Source organism: Manis javanica, chromosome 2 (assembly GCF_040802235.1).
Source record: "Manis javanica isolate MJ-LG chromosome 2, MJ_LKY, whole genome shotgun sequence".
NCBI lineage: Eukaryota > Metazoa > Chordata > Mammalia > Pholidota > Manidae > Manis > Manis javanica.
Genome location: NC_133157.1, coordinates 141910358 through 141927875, shown reverse-complemented (window position 1 = coordinate 141927875; position 17518 = coordinate 141910358). Strand labels below are relative to the sequence as shown.

Below are 17518 nucleotides of genomic sequence, written 5' to 3'. Positions count from 1 at the left end.
TTCTGCAGGAGTCCAGGGGTTTTGACTGGTTTCAGAGTAGGCTGCCTGGAGGGGTTCATTACTGTCACCAAGACTCCATGTTGCTCAGGTGGCTCCCTTCTGGTTTTCCTTTATTCTCTAATAGGTTACCTTAAACTGCTGGAGGCTTACATGGCATGGTCTCAGAAGCTGCGAGGTCAATTCAGTAAAAGGACCTTCATTTTCCCTGATTAGATCATGCATCTCCACCCCTCCCCCCATCCTCCCCAGCCTCCTTTGCGCCCAGGGGCTGAGATACACTCTAATTGTTAGGCTTGGGTGGGGTACCCTGCAATGTTACACACAATAGAAGGGAGCAATTCTCAAAAGGAAGAGGTTGGGTCAAAGAAGTTTAAAAAAATAAAGCCTACTTTGAATTAAGAAAAGTTGGTTTCATTTGTTATGGGAATGATGAAAAATAACTTCATTCTACTGTTATATGACTTTTGGAGTTAATGGGACCACAACATAGTCTGTGATCACATGGAATGCATTAGTATGCCAAAGGAAAGTTCCACTTAAAACCCAGTATCATGTCACTTTCTAAAATGGTTCTCTTGTAAATAGCTAGAAATTTATTATGGGAGTCTGAGTTTTATTTATTTGACAATTTCTGAACTAGAATGAAACAAGTCTCAATTCAGATATAAGCGATCTTTCTGAGAAAATGAGATGAATGCAATTGTATCTCAAATGTACTAAAGGTATAAAAAAGTTTTTGTTAAGTATTTTAGAGAATTATGATGTGAGTTCATATCTCATCCCAGTTCTATCATTTTGCTAAATACGGATTTAAGCTTTTTGAGTTCCCCAATAGCAAAAACTAGATGTGTTTAGTCTTCCTAAAACAATAAAACCCTCAGAAAAAAGTTATTAAGCAAATCTAAAGACATTTCCAAGCCATACATTATGAGGTGAATAATAACGCACTCCATAACTTTTACTTAATTTTGAAACATCAGCTGGCCCATCCTCTAGAGGGAGTACATCGTGCTTGAGATGTTTTTTCTGTAGTCTTTAGTGTTTTCTCCAAACATTTTTTGGAGTCTTAAAAATGCCTTCAAGAAGTTAAGTCTACAAATTGTAAGATGGTCTGGGTCCGTCCAGTATGTTAAAGTCAGTCAACAGAAAACGCGAGCACCATGCCTCATCCAAATGGGTTGACTACCAGGTGGCGTTATCACAGTCACACAACAGGCTCCAGATATCCAGCGCTAAGTGGTCTGATCTGGGGTTTCCTGGCAATGGAGATCCAAATGACCCTTCACCGGGGAGGGAGTCGGGGTGGGGTGCGGGAGGGGTTTGCAGGTGGAGAACGAGTGGGAGTAGGGGGAGGGGCTTGGAGTAAGAGTGAAGGGAGGGGTGGAGATGGGGGAGGGGCAGAGCTAGAAGTGGAGGTGTAGAGGGGGTGGGGACGGGGAGGGGTGTGGGGGCGGGTTGGAGGCGGGTCGGGGCGCTCGAGGGGCGTGCACACTCCACAGGGGCACGCGCTCTGGGCCACAGCAACTCGCTCCAAGTTCCCTCCCTCGCTCCCCGGCGAAGCCTGCCTGAGCCCTCCCACTCGTTGCAGACCGAACCATCGCGCCCGCAGCCAGCCGGGGCGCTCCACGGCCTCGCGTCCTGGGCCCCCTCGGCCACCCCGGTCGGCTCTCCGCCCGTGGCCCCAGCGAGGCGGTGGCGAGGGCTCGGCAGCCCCTGCGGTCCGCACTAGGTCCTTGGGCGGCGCCGGCTGCCGGGACCCCGTCCCTCTCGCGCCGCGACTCTCTCTCTCTGCCTGCCGTCCCCTGGAGCCCAGCGCCCGGCTCGGGCCGCACCGCGCCGAACCGAGGAGCGCGGCCGAGGTAAGGCTGGGGCGGGGGGCCGGGGCCGGGTTGGGGTCTAGGTCGAGCGTCCCTGCCGCGCCCTGATGAGGACAATGCAGAAGCCGCGCGCGGCTAGAGCGAAGCCGAAACCACCCTTGCAGCCTTACCGCCAAGCCTGGGTCTGTGACCCTCTGGGCCTGGGGATCGCACTGAAGCAGATGGACCCCGACCGGCTTTCTGGGCCGCGAGCGGGAGCGCTGCTGCCCTCACTGCGCCCCCTGCGCTCCGCTGCGCGTGTGCGGCCAGGCGGCCAGGCCCGGTCTAGCTGGCCCCGCAGCGGGGCTGGGCATGCGGGGCACCACGGTGGGCTCCGAAAGCGGTTGCCGCCCGAGTGAGTCGGCGTGGGACGGTGTCTCCGCTCCACCCCTTCACCTTGCATGGCTTCTATTCTGGACTGCTAAGCACTTTGTGCATATCAATTATCTCCTGATCGCTCTCTTGGAATTCTTGCAAGAAATGCAGATTCAGAGGCTCTGAAAGTTTGTTTTTTGGTTATCCTCATGGTGTCAGTTGTCTGCTTTCTTTGAAAGCATACAGATTTGAAAAATAATTAAATTATCTTTGGCTCACTCGTGTACCCTTCACCCAGCGGAGCACCTAACCGTCGGGGCGCAGCGCGTGCTGGCCATGGGAAGCCGCTGATGCCTGCTGCCCAGCCTAGAGCCCTCCGATTGTTAGGAAGGAGCTGCGCAGTGTGAGTGGCACTGACAGTTCTCCTTCCGCGCCGTCTTGTGGGGAGGCTAGCAGACGTAACTTTGCTGTAAGCTTAAATCACTCTGGGAAGTGAAAAGAAAACCCCCATTTTTTAACTCTTTCCAGTTCAGATTCACCGAGCAGACTTTCTTTCCAGCGTAAGATACAGGCAAACTCTGAATTTTTCCTCACGGCCACGTCCTGTGCCTAATCTGGCACACATCTGTGACATTGCGTGGCTGACATTGTGAGGACTACAAACTGGTCTCTTTTGGAAAAGAGGAATATGATAGTACAATTAGCAAGTTTGCAGTATAGATAGTATGGCTTACGTTGTCTCCATTTCCCCTGTTGGCCTTGAAGATACCTATTTAGTTCCCCATTCCCACGCAATTTACACTTAGAGTCATTCTATAGAAAATTCCTGTGTTTACTTGTTTTTGTTTTGTGACATCACAACCCCTCCTCATCCAGATGAGCTGTTTATTAGGCATAATTATTTTAACATAAGGGTGAGTTAATGGTAAGTTAGAATTCTTTGTGACATCCCATAGGTTTACCCCATGGTATTTACTCTATGGTATTACTGCAGAGTATACAAAAAAGTTACTAACTGAACAGCGAAGTGTGGATGATTTATCCACTTGATAATCTGTAAAGCACTTGAAACGGTACCTGGACCGCACTGCCAGTTAAATGCCAGCTAGTTTTATTTTTTATTATTAGTGCCTGTGTTTTGTCAGTTTGGAAAAAAGATTTTTTTTTTAATACCCAGTCTTTTAAATCATGGTCTATTTCAAGTCTGCTGTTTAATTTTAGATCAGAACTGAGGTTGGGTTATTGTTTTGCTTATGACGCCAAGCTGTGCTGTGTGTACTAAGGTGTATTATCTAGAGAATCTGTGAGGGCAAGAACACAGTCCTGAACCCATCCTATCCAGGTATTTCATAATTAGGAGCTCTTATAATCCTTAAGGGCCTTACTGCCTAAGGGGAAGCCTAGATGTTAAGGGAAACGTGGGCTCCCAAGCCCCTTGTTCTTTAGGTGTTTAGAATAATGCTTCAAATTCCTGGGTGAAAGAACCATGTTGGCACAACAGTTGAGTAACTCCCACTGTGTGAAAAGGTAATAAAAGATAAATGTATGTACTTTATATACATTGACCAGAGCATATAATTCTTACCCATGCTTTAAAATCTTTAGAGCAGGATTTACAGCCTAACTAGCTAAGGTAAGAAAAATAAAACTCTACTGACTTGCTATGTGTCAGTAACCAAAAGATTACGTTTGCTGCCTAGATGTTTTAAAAGACTTTCTGGAGTTCACCTTCATTTGGAATTTTCCCCCTCCTTTTAACTTCAAAGTGACATCCTCTTCATTCCTCAGCAGTTTCCTTAGCTAAGTGAAGGGCTCGACCTTACCTCTCTGGGCCTTGCAGAGCCACAGCTGCCGGAGGTGCTGTGCGGCGGCAGTAGGTGGTGCTGCGGGTAATGCTGAGTAGGAGGCATTAATTTAGCAAGTCCCATCACTTGCCAGTCTCCCCAAAATGTAACTGCACAGACACCATCTAACAATCTTTTTACAGAATGCACTTCATAAAAAAAGTTTCTTTGTCTTTTCAACTTTGTATTTTGAAACTATTTTCTTGGCTAGATTTTTCTCTCTGCAAACCATAGTTTTCCAAAGAGTAAGACAAACACTGCTTGCAAAAACATTATTTAATCAACTCTATGCATTACTCTTACTTTCTCATAATAGAATAAGATTGGTCATTCTGAGCCTAGAGGGTATCCAAACTAACCTGGACTTCTTTTCAATACTTCACTTTTAAGAGAGAGAAACAAATGATAAAAAACTTACTGGCATCTTGACTTTAGAAAAAAAAAAAAAGCTTTGTATGGTGAATTCTCATTTATTCTGATTTATACCATTTTTCTGACTCCCAGTATGATGCAGTGTGAGAATTGATATTCTGGATGAAGACTCTGAAGCTCTTCAAAGCCATGACTCATCCCAGAAAAATATATCCATTCTGTTTAGTACAGCACCAAGGGTAGAAAGTGACTAAGTACAGTTACAATAAGGGTTTTTGGGATTGTAACCAGAGTGGTCCCTGTGTGCTGTCTTGGCCCTGGGCCAGGCCTAGGCAGTTGACAGCACATTCCCTTTACTTCTCCAACACTAGAAAGTAACTCTTACATCCTTTCTGCAGGTGACAGTGAAGTGCTGGGTGAGTCACGTAGCTAATAACTAGCAAAGCTGGGATTTTAACTCAGGGCCGTGTGTGCTTCAGAGCCCATAGACCTTTCCCTGAAGCCATGAGGAATAATTTCTCTTTTGCCATTCAGGGAGGCGTTTGCTATGTTCTGTTTGGGTTTGATATGAACAGATCTCTTCTTTGTGACTCAGTGACATGTCTTGAATTACTTGAATTTGGTCAGTAACGAGTCTAAAATGAGAAATTAGGCTCTTTTTGATTTTCAGAGGAAACCTCGTGCGATTTCACAATACCTTGCTTATTATAGGAGGGTTGAGGAGAAGGATGGCAGGTTTAACTACTTTGAGCTATGTAAAGGCCAATGTGAGTGGCTTAGATAATGAAGTAATGTTGGGTCTGTTTTTGGCTTTGTTGCTCAGGTGATCTGATGAAAGTTCTAGGTCCCCTGTGCCCCCAGTGATTTTTTTTCCCCTTGAGTTAAAGGAGGTTTATTCATTTTGATCACTTAAATATGTCAGAGGGGATTATGATGATTAATGAAATATTAGCTCAAACCACCATTTAATGATTTCTTTTTTTTAGTTTTACACTTCAGGCAGAGCCAAATTTAATTTAAAAATTTTTGTACACATTCTAGAAGTACCAAAAAAAAGTTATATTTGAGAATTGTTCAGAAGAAAAACAAAATTTTACCAAAGAAACTAAACATAGGATTGATCCTGAACTTCGAAATGATAAGTTATGGGATGATTTGCATGGAAGATTTTGGAGAATAGTAGTAAGAAATTTAGTTTTTCATTGTTTGTGGATGTTATTATCCAAGCAGTTAACTACAGATAATTAAGATATGGACAAAGCTTCAACACTTTTGCAGGCTACATTTTCATTCTGTTTAAATCTGGGTTTCTATCTGGGTGATCTTTTGTGATGCAGTGACCTTAAGTCATGAACATTCCTATTCTGACACCTTACTTCTTCCTATTTATGAGAAAGGACTGCATGTGAGTTTTATGTTTTTAACATTTTGCAGTTTGAGTCTCATGAGGAGAATCATATAAAAACACAGCATTCGAACATGTGAATGAACTTTTTTTTTAGAAAACTTTAGTAGATGAATGTCTTGTCAATGAGGTTCAGCCCTGGGCAAGTTCACTATGGATTCAGTGTGACTAAAGAATTGACAGTGAATCATTCTTGGGGTGAAAGGGTTATACCCAACTTTATTCCCACGGTGGCAGGTCAATCACTAGAATCCCCTCTGCTCAGAATGAGCCTGCATGCAGCAAGCCGGTCTCTGCCTCTGGGCCTCTCTGCCTGCACAGCCTTCCTCTGGACCTCTTTACTCTCATAGCTGTCCTTTGGGCCTCTGTCCTCGGTGCTGCCACCATTCCAGCCTCAACTCTGCTCTCTTGAAGCCTTGCAGCTGTGCCACCATGTTGTGCAGAGCACTGGGCTGAGCTCTTTATATAGGCAATGACATGTTGTCCACATCTGTGCAGTGAGCTAGCCAACCAGGGCCAGGTGAGAATCCTGGCCACAGGAACTTTCATTTTATCCACAATGAAACAACTTCCATTTCCCAGTGTGTTTGCTGATAAAATAGTGAACACGTGGATGATTAAACAAGTTTAAAGTGGCACTGGCACTCAAGTTGGGATTTTAAAATTGTAAATACTTGATAGAGAAGTTCAAAGTTGAATGCTGTGCTAAGGAAACAATGTCTTGGGCAGACAGGTTTCTAGAAGAATTGTAAGAATTCTGTGGTGTGTTTTATGTATCAGAGCAAGATCAATAGGTTTTGAAATTATCCAGTTCCAGATAAAGCTATAAAAAATGCAATTCAGAAGCATATGGGATATTTTGAGGGTTAGATTGTAATGTAGAGCATGTTTCCTCATAGCCCCCATTAGAAGTTTGTCTCATCTTTCTGTCATTCAGGAAGAATCACAGATATGCTTCAAAATAATCATTCTTGCCAGCTTTGTTTTGGTCCCATTGACTGAAACTTAATAAAAAGAAAGTAATTATGCAAAAGAATGTAGTTAAGTAATTTCTATTAAATTAAATTGTATGAATTTTTATATTAAATGGATATTTATAGAGGATTCATTGTGTTCCAGGTCTTGGGGATAAGGTATGGCCAGGACAGACAAATTCCCTGCCTCTTTGAGATTTTATAGTATTAATTGGGGGGGTGGTAAATAATAAAAGACACAAATGAAAAGCTAATTGAAAGCAGTAATAAGTGCAGTCAGGAAGGAGGGTGGCATTGTTTTCTGGGCTAGGTGGTCTGGGAGGGCCTCATGGAGGATGTTTGCTCTGAGGATTAAGTGTAAAAAAGGGGCGACCTCTGGAAGGTCTCCTGATGACCTATGCAAAGGCCCCAGGGCAGCTGGAACCTGCCTTTGTGAGGAACAGGAGACAGCTGAGGAGGAACCAGGGCAGTAGTCTTAATAGGCCATGGAGGCAGTTCTTTTTCTTCTAAATGTAGTGGGAGCTGCTGGAGAGCCCGGCTCTCCTGTGCAGATTTGGCAGTCTACTGTGTCTGCCTTCTGGGGATGGATCATCAGGTAAGAGTGAAAATAGAGAAGCAGTAGGCAGCTGTTGTAGTGGCCAGTGCCGTTTGGGTTGGAAAGAAAGCAGAGGAGATAGAGGAACCCAGAAGTTTGCAGGGTTCTGAATTTATCATAACCTAACACACCATTGATCTTACGATGCATCGTTATTGTATGTAACTCTACAAAAGAGAACATACTGCCACAGTTAAGCTGGGACACACCACACATTAGTGATATGGAATCTGATATTAGGTATTAAAATGGGAAAACAGATGTTTCTTGGAATGGGTTCAATATGGTATGTTCAGGAGCTCAAGTTGAGAGGGCTTGCCAATTTCTATTTCATTTCTAATTGTATTGATTTGTAATGATACAAGTTAAATCCTGTTTAGAAGGACTTGGGGTCATGTGTGGTAGAATCTCATACCTCAGGATTGGAAGCTGGTGTGGAGAAGTGTATGTGGTATAAGTAGTCTTCCTGATATTTTAAAAACATGCAAAGTAGGCATTTACAGATTCTGTTGCATCCAGGTGCGCTGCAGACTGCTGATGTCAGAGATCAGGGGAACTGGGACAGCCCTGATTTATCAAATTCACAGGGAGTCACAGACACTGTGTGTGCTTTCAGAGCAGGTGGCAGATCCCTTGGGAATTACAAGCTTTGTTTCTCTCTGTTACCTCACTGGAAGCAGGGCCAGAGGAGGGCTAGGGTACAGCCATGGCGATGCTAGGCTAATCCCATAGTTGTAGGCCAGCGAATAGGCCAGTCAGTTACTGAGAGTGTGAGAAAGGGCATGTTTTCTAGTTGAGTTTGTCTGGGTACAAGGATTGGCTCTGTGTGAAGTTAAGCAGCTCACTGAGGCTTCTGGAGCCTCAGTTTCCTGATGCTGGACCTCCTTCACAGGCCAGTTGTGCAGGTTCAGGAAGGTGATGCTGGCCTATTCTGTGCACCCCTCTGCCCCTCCCCAGGCATTGCTGTCTCATGGATTTCATACATCGCTCCATCTGTCTTGTCTGTTCTCATCATATGGGTCACAGGATGCAAGTCACCTTTTCATGGGCACCCTGGCCCCTGGACCTAAGGCAGCCTGGTGGGCTCTAGACACTCTCTTTCCTGTCATCCTGATGTATTTTATTCACAGCCCTCATTCATAACTGAGTTTGTATGATGCGTTTACATGTTGACAGTACATTTCTCCAAGTAGAAAGGACACTATCCTGTAAGCTGCCGCAGCTGCCATACCTAAAAGCACCAGGCCACCTCCTTAATACATATGTCCTGATTATGAGGTCCTTCCTTGTGGAACCTCGAAGGCACTGCCAGAAGACCTGTTCCCAAGCAGGGATTTTGTCTGAACTTTGTTTTTTGTTCTGTGAGGTGACTGGCTTTGCAGTTGAGCTGAATGTACTTGAGGTTCAGTGGACACGTTCTGAGCAGTCCTTGGCAGACTGTTTTGGAGCAGGTTGTTGGAGGAGAGGAGAGCTTATATTTGGGGACTTGGGTCTCTTGGGGCAGAAGGACAGGCTTGTTGTTTTGTCTTGGCATTTCAAAGGGTGTCACTTGCTTTGTCGTCAAGATGAATGTCACTGAGGCCTACCTAAAACCTGAGTGCCAGCCTGCAGGCACCTACATCCTTCTATAAACCACAGGAGTAAACGCAGTAGGGAAATGTACCCACCATAACAAAAGACCAGTGCTTGTCAAACTGCTCTGGCCATCCTGGAAGGTCGGCACTGACATTGGGGCTGTAGCAGGCAGCCTGGTAGACCTGCTCAGTCAGCACTACATCTGGTTATATTCCCTTTTGTTGGATCATTGATTTTGATGCTATTTGTATTTTTCAAAAGGAAATCATGCACATTTTGGGATTGAGAATATTTGCATATTCTTCTCCAGGCATTTGTTTACAGCCTTTGCATGTAGACAACAGTCTTCGGTAAAGTTTAGTGAATAAAATGTAAAGATGTCTTTTGAAATTCTTGTGCAGGTGCTCCACGATCATAGGTGTATGTACATGTTTATTATTCACATGTGCATGTACACTACTGGTCATCTTCCTTGCCCTGCCTACTGTGCGGCCACTGTTTCCAAGGGTCAGAAATAGGCAGCTGGAAACTGGAAACTCGGCTGGCATCATGAAGTACCAATGAATCCTGACAGCACTTCATGCTTTGGCCACGTAGTTAGAACAAGGTGGATTGGGAGGGTCATTGTACACTTGACTGTGATTTGGGATTTTTGAAATTCTTCTAACGTAGCCCTGTCCTGTGCTCATTCAAATGATCGTTAATTGGAATGTCATGATATTTAAGCAGCAGATGTTTTTCTGCCCAGTAAATTTTGTTATTGTTTAGTGCTCATGAGAGAAGAGAAATTACTATTGTTGGTTTTAAATATGAGCAGTCATGGGTGTTCTTTATAGCTTCTGTGTGCTTTGTTCCAGCCTATGACATGAATAGGGTGTGTAACCATAGATCTTTTATGATGTTGTGGTCAGGGTGGCCACCACCTTTGAGGTGATAGACTGAGTGCCTAGTAATTTAGTTCTTATAATTTAATGAAAGTTTTGTTTTTTCTAATTCTTGTTAGTGAATTTGTATTTATAGCTCTTATAGGAGGAAAGTATTACAGCTGTATAAATCTATGTTTGATGGAAAGTTGACTTTTTTTTAATGGAGTGCTAGAGGAGAATTGTGGTCTACTTGTGTTGTTTGGAAATTAGTTTTAAGAAAATTTTCCAAAGAAGTGATGGGAGACCCACTCATATCATGTAGTTATCACAGTGGCCACATTTTTCCTGCTTGAACTGTGTCTGCCCTCGCCCCATTGTGATGGGTTACCGCTCATGTGCCCTGATTTGCTTCTCTGATTTCTCCTGCAGGTATTGTCCTTTCAGAACTCACTAACACAGGACTAAACTGCTTTGCTTGTTAATCCTCCATTGCTATTTCCACATGCCTTTTCCAGGGTAATTTCAGTGTGAAGCAATCACCTACTGAAAAGCTCTGTATGTTTGAAATACTCTATGTCTGAAATACTTAAAGATCTTCTTTTTAATTTGGATTCTTCATTTTACCAGACAGTATTTATTATTCACATGTACCTTAGTCAGAAACAGAACAAATAGGACCTCTATCTCTGTATTGCTGTCTAAAGGAGATTTATTGTAAGAAATTGGCCCATGTGATTATTAAGGCTGAGAAGTCCCATGATCTGTCATCTGCAAACTCAAAGCCCAGGAGATCTGATGGTGTAAGTTCCAATGTGAGGGCAAAAGACCGATGTCTCAGCTCAACTAGTCAGGCAGAGATCAAATTCTCCTTTGTGCTGTGTTCAGGGCTAGATGCAGCCCATTCGCACTGGGGAGGGCTGTCTGCTTTACTCAGTCCACCAATTCAAATGTTAATCTTATCCAGTAACACCCTCCCAGGCACACCCAGAATAATGTTTAACCAAATGTCTGGGCACCTTGTGGTCCAGTCAAGTTAATGCATAAAATTAGCTACCGTGCACTTGTAGTGTAATGAAAGTATTTCAGGAATTAGGGAAGCTGTTTTGAAAACATTTATAGGAATATTGTTTCCTAAGCATGTTTAAATGAACTGACTCCCAGAGTGTTAAGACTAGGACTCCAAGTCCTGCTCCTCTACGAAAGCTTTCTAAGAAGTGCTAGCAACATTATATCTGTACCTTCCTGACCAGCACTTCCTTCATGAATTCCATCAATTGCTGTATTATATGATGTGTTTCTGATTTTGTGACTGTTTAGTGAAACGCTGAATTCATTGGGCAGAGACAGTGTCTGTATTTCTCCACATGAGTTTTGCCTACACGAGGAGACAGTGGATCATTGGCAACCCCCTCACCCTACCCTACGTGGTCTCTGCATGGTGCAGCACAGGTAGGGGTGGTGCTCTCAGCCATGAGAATGATGGACTGAAGTCTCTGCAGTTTTCTGCCCAACACAGTTTACCTTCAGGCTTAACGTATAGCAGTTATTTTGTATAATTATGTCTGGTTTACAGTTTTTACTCTTATTTGGTCTTCAGATTTCAACCAGGTAGGGAAATGTTTCAAAACTTGAAAATATAAGTCTTCTGGTTTCAATAGAAGGAAGTTATTAGATTTGATGGTAGATAGCATTTATTGCCTATCATAGTGAATATAGGAAACAATTGAGTATCAGTTTTTGAAAATATTTATTTACATTTGATTTTTCTCTCATTATCACATATAATTATTACAATAATGATAGCAATGTCAGACTATTAGATAGTGTGCTTATATGTTCCTGGCACTGCTTTCAGCACTTACTGATCTTTGTACCTGTGTGGTGGCTCTGTCCTCTTCTTGTTGGAATAGTTGATGCATTTCTGTTTATACATACATGGTTTTAGCTTTGCTTTAAAAAAACGAATCAATTGGATATAACTATAACTTACCAACTTCCAAGAATTCACTTTCAGATTTAGTTGTTCAGAAGGGTCTGGGCTTTCCTAAAGTTCCTTTCCTGTTCCTGTTTGGTCATGAGTTGGTTTGAGACCAGAATCAACCCCAGGCAGCAGTTTGGTCCAAGGCCCAGGGGGCAGTGACAGTGGTGAGTGGCCATGTGACTGGGCAATGTGGTCTTGGCAGATTCCAATAGATTAAGTTGTGGATCTTTATTAAACCCAGGGGAGAGTTTTATCTAGATCTCCTGAAAGGAAACTGGAGCCAAGTTTATGTAAAGCTAACTTCTCACCTTGCATGTTTCACTATTAGGACATGGACACCATGCTTAATTGAACTGTTTTCTAAAACCGGTACTCAGATTTTGGCCAGTGATCAATAACTATGGAGTGCCTGCTGTTTGCCAGGGGCCGTGCTGCTACCAGGTGGGGTGGAAGTCTGGTCCTCACTGTCTTGAAGCCCTGGATGGCACTGAGCCCCATGGGCCACTTCCGTTAGAACTTCAGCTTCACGTCAGCCATCTTACAACTTGACTTCTCTAATTCTGACCCCAAGGTACGGCCTGTTGTAGGAGACCTGAAGGGACCGCAGCAGTGCTCTGACCTCATCCATCCTCTGAAATGTCCTGTTGCTCTTCTCAAAATTTTCAGCATGCTTTATGAATGGGGTCACCTGCATTATAGTGTTGCCAACTTGTAGCATCAGTGAAGCAAAGATTCATCTTTTTATTTTAGGAGAAAAATTAAACTTTGTTGCTTTTCTTTGTACTGTCACTTTTCAGCCCCTCCATTCCCTCTGAATAAAAAGTCATAAATAGGGATGTTATGTTTTTTCTTTCATTTTGATTTGTAAAGTAGCAAAACTCCTATAAGAAACTCTTTTCTACCAGTAAGAGGGTAAATTCCTCAAACTTAAAAGGGCAAACAAAGATAGTAGCAAGCAAGACAACTCTTGTCTTGCTCATAGGTTTTTAATAGATTAGTTGATGCTTTGTTGTCTGAGGAAGTGGCTGTGTAAGAATCATGAGAAGTTTGCATTTGGAAAGGGGTGAATTCTTCCCGCTGCATCTGAGCTCAGGCTAACACAGTAATGTGCCCCATGAGTGGGAGAGGCCCACAGGTGGATGGCAGAAGACAAGCCAATATTCACCAGCTTATGCTCATGTCAGCTGATTTAGCAGCTCAACATCACCTCAGTACTGAAACTAAGACCCCCGGCGCCTTTGATTTCTCCTCTGGGCTTTCCCCTCTGTCTCATTCTGAAAAATCTCTCCTGCTGGTAGTCCTGCCTCAGTCTCCTCTTTCTTGCCTCTGCTGTACTGCCTCCAGAATTAGCTGAGGTATGGGTCTGTCACATCGTGCAGTTTCTCCAAGCTGACATTTTGCCCAGAATGAAGTCTTGTTAACTTGCTGTTCCAGGTCCTGACTTGGCCCTGTTCTTCTCTGGCCCCCTCCCTGGGTGTCTCCCTGCCATCGCATCTGCTGTTAACTCTGCCTTGAGTGCACGTTTGCCTCTGCTCTGCTTTATGCTAGTCATCCCAGAAGGCTTCTATCATGCCCCCTCTCTAATTATTTTCTGTGACCTCGTATGAATAAAAAGAACAGAAGAAACAATCATAGCTTTTATGATGCTCAAGTAGCTTGAACGCAAAGGCATAAAAGTAAATTTCTGCCTTATGACTACTGTAAGACTTGATAGAGGGGTGTAAATCATATTCAAACCAGCAGATTTCTTGCAAATAATTGCTTCAACTGTAACCACTTAGCTACTCTGAGAATAGTCTGCATTTTGAGATTGAGGCTCATGATCCCTCAGGTGCTGAAGGGGTTTACAGATGGGATCAAGGTCCCGCTACTGACATTATCCTGAGAGATCATGGAAGGACAAAGAGGTGCCAGAACCAAGATAAATGCCCTGATTTTTCAGAAAGCACCAAGAGATCCTAGACTTGTGCTGTCCAGTATGGTGGCCACTGAGCACTGGATATATGCCTGCCCTGAACTGAGATACCGTGTTAAGTATGAAATACCTAATGTTGAAGATTTCATTTGAAAAAAAGAATGTAAAATAAATCATTAGTATTTTTTATAATATATGTTGAAATGATACTATTTTGGAATTGGCTGGGTTAAATAAAATTATCAGAATTAAGTTCATCTGTTTCTTTTTAATTTTTAGAATAGTTGTAAGAAAATTTAAATGAACAGGTTTGGTGTGTGCATTATGTTTTCACAGGAGGATGCTGTTCTTGACTCTACAACTCAGTGCTTTTACTCAGTATCCTTGGCAGCATTCTGAAGCACAGTGGTAAGCAGATGGGTGTGCTGACAGAAAAGGAAGCAGTAATAACCAAAAGGAAGAATAGTTTTACTAAGAACAAATCATGCCAAGCGAACCTCATTTTTTTGGTCATAAGTTTACTAGGCTAGAAGATCAGAACAATTCTGTATATTTACATTTTGTAAAGCATTTGGAACATCTCTGGTAAGCTCAAGGACAATTTAGAGAACATAGCGTTGTGGTTGATGGTGTGCTTGTGCCTGTAGCTGGCTAAATTCAGTTCTCAAAATATCTTGTATTGATTGTTGTGTCAGGAACAGACTAGAGGAAGCTTTCAGGCTTCCCATACAGCTCGCTTCAATTTAATGATGTGAGGGAACATAAATTAAGGTCACCTGTGAAAAGGTCACATCTGATCAGTTTTTAGTGGTCTCTAAGAAGGTTATGCTGTACTGAGTGGTCTGGAGCTCATTCACTGAACACACCTGTGGAGGGCATCTGTGTACAGGCACTCTGTAGGATGCTGGGAACAAAGATGGATTTTATATATATATATATATATATATATATATATATATATATATATATATATATATAAAATTATGCATTTATGCATTTTAATAATGTGTATTGTAATTAATAATCCCTAACCTCAAAAATTCATCTAGGGAAAAGAGAACCATTTAAGTAAAATGCAGATTGTATGGTAGCAACTGATAGAAGCATGCATGAGTAGGGTGCAGGGCAATGCAGAGGTTATCATCCTCTGAAATGTCCTGTTATCATCCCATCTCTGGTGCCACAAAGAATAGCTTAGTATTAATTGGTGTAAAACTAAAATCATTATCTTTATTGGTTCATATCTGACAACTCAAATTAATATATGTGAGTTTTTAAAATCCTAACTGAGGTATAATTGACAAATAAGAATTACATATATTTAATATATTAATATATATATATATTAAGATATAAGATATACCATGTGATGTTTTGGTATATGTATACATTATGCCACAATGACCATAACACAGCCCTTACCTCACATAGCTAACTTCTTTTTTTATGGTGAGAACACTTAGTATCTCTCAGCAGCTTTCAAGTAGACAATTACAGTCTTATTAACTGTAGTGTTCATGCTGCACATTAGGTCTTCAGGGCTTATTCATCCTATAACTGAAAGTTTGTTCTCTTTGACTGGCATCTCCCTGTTTCCCTGACCCCCAGTCCCTGGCAACCACCATTCTACTCTTTGCTTCTGTGAGTTTGACTTTTTTATATTCTATATGTAAGTGTGTGTGATTTTTTTTTTCCGCAGCTATGGTAGAAAGTTTTGGTAATACCTGCTTTGAAAAATTCCCAGGATAAAATCATCTTGACAGTGTAGTTTTAGGGGTTTACTGGACCCATGTACTCAATGGACTTCAAATGGTTATTTCTCAAAGAACATCTGGCTTTGCTTGCTAGGTGCCAGTTGGGGTGCAGCCACGCAGAAATGGGTAATTCTGCACTTTGCTCAAGCTTTTTGAACTTCCGTTGAATCTAAGCAATGAGCTTTTAGCAATCTAATGGCTAGTTTGTTGTAGAAGATTCTTTCAAGAGCTTAAATGGCACATCCACTGCTTTGGTTCCCTCAACTTTGATCTTACAAGTAGGTGGCTCCAGGCAACATTTAGATGGCAAGGAGTTACCCCAGAGCCTCCCTGAATCCCATTCCTGAGGGAGTAGCCATCCTGCTGTCCATTCTGGCTGCAGGATATTCCAGACGTGTCCATAGGGCATCTTTCCCTGGGTTTGGTAGCAATGTCGTGTCAGTGCCTCTTACATTGTTACTACCATGTGTGCTCTACACTTGACACACTTAAAATTTGTCAAAACATGCAGGGCAAATAATTTTATTATAAATATATTTTAGGCAAAAATTAAAGCTCAACCATTGCAACTTAGCAGGAAATCATGACTAGTCCCTTTTGAGTTCTGTTGCTATGCTCTAATTTTCTCTAGGTCCTGAAGTTTTAATTTTCTGCTTTTCTCTGATTTTATTTATTTTGTGAAAGTAGGTGTTTAAAGTAAAACTACAGGTTTTCTTAAGGTAATTTTTGGTCTGTAAGTTTGGCTCTGTACATTGGGAAGGTAGGACATATATTTGACCTTGGTGAAATTGGCATATTAAATATTTAAATCAGCTGTGGTCAGCTTTGTCATTTTTTATTTATGTTGAGAAAAAATATTTAGAGGTTATAATTTTTTTTCCCATTGAAAATTACATGTTTTATTGTACCCTATGGGGTGAAAAGTACTTAAAACTTAGTTATCTCTTGAGTAGACAGTCTCAAAACAGGGAATCTGGTGATGTTTCTGGACACAAAGGATGTGGCAGGCAGGCTTCTGGGTTTCTGTGCCTGTGTGGGGCTGCTGGAGGTCCCTGGGGTTATCTTTTTCTTCCTCAGTGGAACCCTGCAGGGTTGGTCTGCACTTTACTAATGGGGATATTGGTGCTGAGAGGTGTGATGGAATGTTCCAGAAGGCGGGTGTGGGCTTGCTGGTAAAGCTAGTCACCCGAAGCCAGAGCTGCATCCTTGGCTGTGGGCAGGCAGAGAAGTGCCGCTACCCTCCCCAACGTGCTGTTGTTTCCTGGGGTCATGGGTCATGGGTCCCATGCCCTTGGGATGGCAGGGTGGAATGAGCATTCCTACACTGCCCTCCCTGCCTGGGGCTGCTCCCGAGGCCCTGAGGTGAACTGTGGCTGTGCCTTCTGCCAACCCCACTTTGCCTGAAGACCTGGAGGGGTTGTTGATGACCCTCAGATGGGTTTTCCTAGAGGGTCTCCCTTCCTGACAGGCAGTGTTTGGGGTCAGATAGTGCAGCTGTCTGGAGCTGAGGCTGCGGGCTTTACTTAGCAAAGGTCTCTCAATATTGCAGGAAAGGATACATACCTGATGTTCCCAAGTCTTTACCTAAAAGATCAAAGACGGAATGTAACAGCAAGAAATGCCAAGGCCATCATAAGAGTGTGAAGGGGAAGCATTTGGGATGTGCCCATTGGCTGTCCTCACATGCACACTGAGGCTCCTGTGAGGATGGGGTGCCATCCTGTCCAAGACAGCCATCTAGCCTGGCACCTGTTGAGGCTGTAGTAGCTGACTATTGAAAAGGTCTTTGTGGGGTGGAGGGACTAGTGAATTGTATTCAGCCAATGGCCAAACCAAGGCCTGTATGGGGAAATGGTAGGGAGGCAGGCTTCAACTTGATGGAGGTCAGAGGTGACCCAGACAGAATGGTTGACATATATGTGAAGTGTATGCTAGACCTGAGGACGGGGGTGCAGAAGAGGCTGGGCAGTCAGCTTTCTGTCCCTGATTCTGAGGCCGAGATTGTTTTTATCCTGACACATAGTAGCTTCACCCTAGCCTGCCGCGCTGCTGGCATTTCTAGCAGC

The 17518-nt window shown here is 43.0% G+C and overlaps 1 protein-coding gene across 14 annotated transcripts in view; it reads left to right on the top strand.

Moving 5' to 3' along the window:
• The first annotated feature begins 1492 nt into the window (after positions 1–1492).
• The window catches only part of FAM110B (family with sequence similarity 110 member B), a 153310-nt gene continuing 137284 nt past the window's right edge, over positions 1493–17518 (top strand). For 10 of the 14 annotated variants that reach the window (XM_036999461.2, XM_073229526.1, XM_073229525.1 and 7 more), the window contains exon 1: positions 1493–1859. The gene's annotated coding sequence lies outside the window, so the exon portion shown is untranslated. Of the gene's footprint in view, positions 1860–14034; positions 14107–17518 lie in introns of all 14 variants that reach the window. The other 4 variants (XM_036999464.2, XM_036999462.2, XM_073229522.1 and 1 more) reach the window with 1 other exon arrangement.